The sequence below is a fragment of the Saccopteryx leptura genome, chromosome 1, assembly GCF_036850995.1.
Source record: "Saccopteryx leptura isolate mSacLep1 chromosome 1, mSacLep1_pri_phased_curated, whole genome shotgun sequence".
NCBI lineage: Eukaryota > Metazoa > Chordata > Mammalia > Chiroptera > Emballonuridae > Saccopteryx > Saccopteryx leptura.
This window is the reverse complement of record NC_089503.1, coordinates 289814577-289822480: the sequence shown is the minus strand read 5'-3', so window position 1 is coordinate 289822480 and position 7904 is coordinate 289814577.

Below are 7904 nucleotides of genomic sequence, written 5' to 3'. Positions count from 1 at the left end.
GCTTTTACAGAGCTGTTATCATCTCTAAGCAGGAGGAATCTGATCCTTATACAAAGGTTGGCCATTCTCACAGTATCCAGACCCAGAAAACACAGATACAAACAGTGAAAAGTGTAGAAGCTGCAGACTGGTAGCACACAGTAGGTTACAAACAACAGCTGATGCCAACCCAAGAATAACTAGGGTCTACATGACTGGTAGTGGGTGGCAGAAAACACCAACCCTAGACTCAACTACTGCACAGCAGCACACCTAAAGGTGGAGTCAGTCTAGCAAGCACCAGACACAGTGGAGAATAAATATGCCCAACAGGACAGACACTGCACAGTGTGTAATACACATAATCAAGGTTGACCCTTAAAGCCAGTCAGCCTGAAGGGATAACTGTACTCATGAAAGAACCAACTGAATTTAATACTCACATACAACAAGAGGGAAAATAGTACCCTCAAGAAGCATTCCTAGAACAAGATAAACAAGTGGCCTGGAGAACAATACCAACGAGCCCATCTTCTTTACAAAGACCACACAAAAATTTCAAAGTCAGACAGTGCTACCTAATACACAGACAAAATGGACAGACAAAAAAATGAGACCCAAATGAGTCAACAAAAGAAATCCCCAGGAAAAGAACTGAATAAATATGGAAGTAAGCAAAATACCAGATGCAGAGTTTAAAGCAATGATTTTTAGAATGCTCAAGGATCTTAGAGCAACAATGAATGGACATAATGAGCAACAACATAAAGAGATAGCAAACATCAAAAAGGATGATGAAAGCATAAAAAAGAACCAGTCAGAAAAGACAAATACAACATCAGGGCCCTGGCCGGTTGGCTCAGCGGTAGAGCGTCGGCCTAGCGTGTGGAGGACCCGGGTTCGATTCCCGGCCAGGGCACACAGGAGAAGCGCCCATTTGCTTCTCTACCCCTCCGCCGCGCTTTCCTCTCTGTCTCTCTCTTCCCCTCCCGCAGCCAGGGCTCCACTGGAGCAAAGATGGCCCGGGCGCTGGGGATGGCTCTGTGGCCTCTGCCTCAGGCGCTAGAGTGGCTCTGGTCGCAACATGGCGACGCCCAGGATGGGCAGAGCATCGCCCCCTGGTGGGCAGAGCGTCGCCCCCTGGTGGGCGTGCCGGGTGGATCCCGGCCGGGCGCATGCGGGAGTCTGTCTGACTGTCTCTCCCCGTTTCCAGCTTCAGAAAAATGAAAAAAAAAAAAAAAAAAAAACAACATCAGAAATGAAGACTGCATTAGAAGAAATTAATAGGCTGGAAAGCAGAGGATTGAATCAGTGATTTAGAGGCTAAGATAAACAAAAGCATGAAATCAGAGCAGCAAAAAGAAAAGAGGCTCAAAAAATCTGAGGAAAATCTAACAGACCTCTGTGACAACAAGAAGAGAGACAACATCCACATCATAAAGGTTCCTGAAGGAGAAGAGAACAAAATTGAAGTAGACAACCTATTTGAAGAAATCATAGGTGAAAAATTTCCTAAATTGATGAAGGAAAAAGTTACACAAGTTTAAGCACAGAGATTTCCATTAAAGAGGAAACCAAGGAGGCTTATAGCAAGACACATCATAATTAAAGTGTCAAAGTTAAGAGACAAAGAAAGAATACTAAATGCTTCAAAATAAAACCAGTTAATTACCTAAAGGGGAGCCCCCATAAAGATGACATCTGACTTCCCAACAGAAATACTTCAGGCCAGAAGGAATTGGCAAGAAATGTTCAAAGTGATGCAAACTTAGAACCTAAAACCAAGACTTCTTTATCCAGCAAGGCTATCTTTTAAAATTGAAGGAGAAATAAAAAGCTTCCCAGACAATCCCCCCAGAAACCCCCCCCCAAAGAATTCATTACAACCAAACCAATTTTTCAAGAAATGTAAAGAAGCCTGCTGTAAAAAGAGCAAAGAAAAAAAAAATAGAGAAAAAAAGGATTGTAGATTTAATGAATAAAATGGCAATAAACAACTACTTATCAATAATAACCTTAAATGTAAATGGATTAAATGTTTCAGTCAAAAGACAAAGGGCAGCTGAATGGATAAGAAAACAAAACCTATACATATGCTGTCTACAAGACAGCCACCTCAGAACAAAAGATACACATAGACTAAAAATGAAGAGATATAAAAAAGTATTTCAAGCAAATGGAAATGAAAAAAAAAAAGCTAACAACACTTATATCTGGCAAAATAACCTTTAAAACAAAAAGATAAAGAAGGTCATTACATAATGATAAGGGGAGCAATCCAACAGAAGGATATAATCATTGTAAATATCTATGCACCTAATATAGGAGAACCTAAGTATACAAAGCAGATTTTGATGGATATAAAGGGCGAGATCAACAGCAATACTATAATAGGGGATTTTCATGCCCCACTAACATCAATTAATAGATCCTCCAGAAAAAAATTAACAAAAAACAGTGCCCCTCCCCCCTTTTCTTACAGTGGCCTTAATAGACATACTAGATCAGGCATGGCCAACATACGACCCACAGGCTGAATCCGGCCTATGTAATAAGTTTATGTGGCCCACAATTAAATTTTTAATATTCTCAGCTACTTTAAAATCTCAGCTACTCAGAAGTAGAAGTGTCTTTTCACTGGGGAACAAAATTTTTGTTGCATCCACAAAAACACTTATTCTTACCTAATTTGAGTATGCTGATCTCAAATCTGACATTAGTTTTTCTCTGTAAGCTATAGTTTTTTTTAATTCAAGATTTTTATCTTATTGTAAAATTTTCAACATTTAGTTTAACATAATGAAGTAGAATGTCTTATTGGGCATCATCTTTGTGAAAATATAATAATTTATATAATGCAGTGGATACACTAATACACTAAAATATATGATTGCATCAAAATTTGTCTACAATTTCAAAATAAAACATATTAAAACACTTATTTTAATCATAAAAGGGTGATGTCAGAGAAATGGCGCCGTAAGGAGTGATACCGATAAATCTCGCCCAAAATTCAACAAGATCTTCAACCAGAGACAGAATAATTTATCCTTGGAGCCTCCAGAAGTTCCACACTAAACGCAAAGGTATGATTGAGTGAAAAATTGACTAAATATATAATCAACTCCAAAGGAAATAAGGAGGAGAAAACACTGCCTTCCTCACTAACCTAAATAAGGGCTGCTTTCACTGGGAACTGAGAGTATAGGAACTGAGGCGGGCATAGGGTGTGAATAGAATCAGACTGTGGCACAAACGTCCGAACTGGGCTGTGGCATGGACATCCAAGCTGAGAAAAAACTGTGCTTGTGGCAACCCAGTCAACACAAGCTAACGCTCAAGCCAAATCCAGACAAAGAAAGGCACTTGGGACAGCCATCCGCCCCAATCTCCTGGTCGGCGCACATAGATAGTGGGCGAGAGATTCCTCCTAGAGCCCTGAGAGTGGGTGCCTGTGTTACCGGACAGAGGGGCAGAGTCAGATGCCTTTGTGTGGGCCAAAACTTGAGTCTCGGGGTCACCCCTGCTCCCCGAAAAGCAGCGTGTGGGGAGTGAGTGGGAGCAAAATTCCCTAATCTCAAACTTTTCCATGTGGGCGGGGCGCCTCACTGGGAGTGAGAGGCTGCTGGCCAGATATCCTGGTCGGCAAGCACAGATAGTGGGTGAGAGCTTTCCCCCGGGAGTTGGCGCCCGTGGTCCTGGACAGAGGGGCAGAGTCAGAGGTCTTTGTGTGGGCTGAAGCCCTGCCTGATTATGCTAGGTGCTCTGACTGCTTGAGCCTTACCCAGAGCCCTGTGCTGAATGGGAATAGAGTGGGGATTTGCCAGCTCTTTGAGCCTCTTACTCTCCAGGCAGAAGCAGCAGCAACCCTATAACTGGATCATCAGGCTACTAATTCAGGAAGGAAAGACTAGGAGAGAGGCTCTGGGAACACAGACTCTCTCATTGGTGGAGCCTGCAAATGCTAATGAGCCTCGACTGCCAACGAGACTGAAGCCCAATATATGACATTGCCATAGAGACTTATCAACTGCAAACCTCTAACTAAGCATGCCACAGGGGCAAAACTCAGAGTACAGAGTCACCAACCAGGAAGAGGGTGAGAAAAGAAAAAGCAAGAAGATAACCTCTCAAAATCAAGAATAATCCACAGACTTTATAACCTATCCCAGCAAGGTGGCAGGATATAAAATTAACACTCAGAAATCAGGGACATTTTTATACACATACAATGAACTATCAGAAAGAAAAATTAAGGAAGCAATCCCCTTCACCATTACAACCAAAATAATAAAAAAACAAAGAATAAATTAAACCAGGGAGATTAAAGACTTGTACTAGGAAAATTATAAAACATTGATTAAATAATCAGGGAAGAAACAAACTAGTGGAAGTATATAATGTGCTCATGATTAGGAAGAATAAACATCATTTAAATGTCTATATTAGCCTGACCAGGCAGTGGCACAGTAAATAGAGCATCAGACTGGGATGTGGAGGACCCAGGTTCGAGACCCCAAGGTCGCCAGCTTGAGCGCGAGCTCATCTGGTTTGAGCAAAGATCACCAGCTTGGACCCAAAGATGGTGGCTTGAGCAAGGGGTTATTCGGTCTGCTGTAGCCCCAACGGTCAAGGCACATATGAGAAAGCAATCAATGAACAACTAAGGTGTCGTAATGAAAAACTGATTACTGATGCTTCTCATCTCTCACTGTTCCTGTCTGTCTGTCCCTATTTATTCCTCTCTCTGACTCTCACTGTGTCTTTGTAAAAATAAATAAATACATAAATAAATGTGTATATTACCCAAAGCAATTTATAAATTCAATGCAATACCAATCAAAATAACAATGACTTACTTCAAAGATATAGAACACATATTCCAAAAATTTATATGGAACCAAAAGAGAACATGAATAGCCTCAGCAACCTTGAAAAGGAAGAATAGAGTGGGAGGTATCACACTTCCAGGATAGCAAGTTATACTACAGGGCCATTGTACTCAAAACAGCCTGGTATTGGCATAAGAACAGGCATATAGATCAATGGAACAGAACAGAGAACCTAGAAATAAACCTACACCTTTTTTGTACAACTGATATTTGACAAAGGAAGTAAGAGCATACAATTGAATAAAGACAGCCTCTTCAACAAATGGTGTTGGGAAAATTGGACAGCTACCTGTAAAAAAATGAAACTTGACCACCAACCTACACCATTCACAAAAATAAACTCAAAATGGATAAAAGACTTAAATGTAAACCATAAAACCATAAGCATCTTAGAAGTAAACATAGGCAGTGAGCTCTCTGACATCTCTTGTAGCAGTATATATTTGATGATTTATCTCCACGGGCAAGTGAAATAAAAGACAGGATAAACAAATGGGACTTTATCAAACTAAAAAGCTTCTGCACAGCTATAGACAATAAGAATAGAATAAAAAGACAAACTATACAGTGGTGGAGCGTCAGCCTGGCGTGCAGAAGTCCTGGGTTCGATTCCCAGCCAGAGCACACAGGAGAGGCACCCATCTGCTTCTCCACCTCTCCCCCTCTCCTTCCTCTCTGTCTCTCTCTTCCCCTCCCGCAGCCAAGGCTCCATTGGAGCAAAAGATGGCCCGGGCGCTGGGGATGGCTCCTTGGCCTCTGCCCCAGGCGCTAGAGTGGCTCTGGTCGCGACAGAGCGACGCCCTGGATGGGGAGAGCATCGCCCCCTGGTGGGCATGCAGAGTGGATCCCGGTCGGGCACATGCGGGAGTCTGTCTGACTGCCTCCCGGTTTCCAGCTTCAGAAAAATACAAAAAAAAAAAAAAAAAAAAAAAAGACAAACTATACAATGGGAGAACATATTTGACAATACGTCTGACAATGGGTTAATAACCAAAAGTAACAAAGAACTTGTAAAACTCAACACCAGGAAGACAAGTAATCCAATCAAAAAATGGGTGAAAGAAATGAATAGACACTTCTCCAAAAGGGACATTCAGATAGCTAATAGGCATATGAAGAAATGCTCAATATCACTAATCATTAGAGAAATGCAAATTAAAACCACAATGAGAGATCACCTCACACCAGTCAGAATGGCGCTCATCAACAAAACAACACAGAATAAGTGCTGACAAAGATGTGGAGAAAAGGGAACCCTCCTGCACTGCTGGTGGGAATACAGACTGGTGCAGCCACTGTGGAAAACAGTGTAGAGATTCCTCAAAAAATTAAAAATTGAACTGCCTTTTGACCCAGCTATCCCACTTTTAGGAATATACTCCAAGAACACCATAGCACTGTTTCAAAAGGAGAAATGCACCTCCATGTTTATGGCAGCATTGTTCACAATAGTGAAGATCTGGAAATAGCCAAGTGTCCATCAGTGGACAAGTGAATTAAAAAAGCTTTGATACATATATACTATGGAATATTACTCAGCCATAAGAAATGATGACATCGGATCATTTACTACAACATGGATGAAACTTGATAACACCATACTGAGCGAAATAAGTATGTCAGATAAAATTAAGAACTATATGATTCCATACATAGGTGGGACATAAAAACGAGACTCAGAGACATGGACAAAAGTGTGGTGGTTATGGGGGGGAGGAGAGGGATGGGATTGGGGGAGGGGATTGGCACAAAGAAAACCAGTTAGAAGGTGACAGAAGACAGTTGGAGTTTGGGTGATGGGATTGCAGCATAATCAAATGTCAGAATAACCTAGAGATGTTTTCTCTGAACATATGTACCCTAATTTATCAATGTCACCCCATTAAATTAATAAAAATAAATAAATTTAAAAAATTGAGAAAGGACTGGAAAAAAATAGAGAAAACACAAAATTTTATGTTTAGAATGAACCTGAAATATGATTGTTGTTTTTCCAGGTATTAAATACATAAAAAACATACTGTAAATATATTTTAATATCTATATGAAATAGAAAATTATGATAAAATATAAATTGCCTATACAGTACAAGAAATAGTAATCAATGTAAACCTAACATACAATAAAGAAATTGACATCACTGTATAAAACTTCCTACAAAATAATTCGGCAAGCTCAGATCGTAACTGTAATGAATAATAATGCTTAAAAATACACTAATTCTCTTACACAAATGCTTCCTGGTAATTGAATAAATGCTCAACCTCATTAGCTATTAGAGAAAATGCTAATCAGAACTACAATTAGATACTACCGCAAACCTGTTAGAATATCTATTATCAACAGACAAGTACAAGCCATTATGTAACAAGTGTTAGAGAGGTTGTGGAGAAAAAGAACCCTTATTCACTGCTAGTGGTAATGTAAACTAGTATAGCCACTATGAAAAACAATATGGAAATTTCTAAAAAATTAAGAATAGAGTTACTATATGATGAAACACTGCCATTTGCAATGAGATGGGATGGATCTTAAGAATATCATGCTATGTGAAATAAGTCAAACAGAAAAAGTCGAGAACCATATGATTTTATTCTTATGTGGAATATAAAACTGAAAGCAATGAATAAACAAACAAAACAAAAACTCATAGACACCACAGAAAGGTGGTTATGAGAGGAAAAGAGGGCTGGGAGGCAATGAAACGTAGAGGGCACGTAGTGCATGGTGATGGAAGTAGATTTGACTTTAGGTTGTGGGCACACAATGCAATATACAGATGATGCATCATAAAATTGTATACTTGAAACCTGTATAATTTTATTAATGAAGTTACCTCAATACATTTATAAAATAAAAATTATCAGTGAGATTATTGTATATAAGAGCAACTTATAAATTTTAATTCCATTTCTGTTTAAAGCAGCAAAAATTTCTGAAGAAATTTAAAACAGAATGTCATTTATAAAATCACGATTATAAAATATAATTTTATAAGACTTCAATATAGAAATATTAAAAATGTAGTAGAGA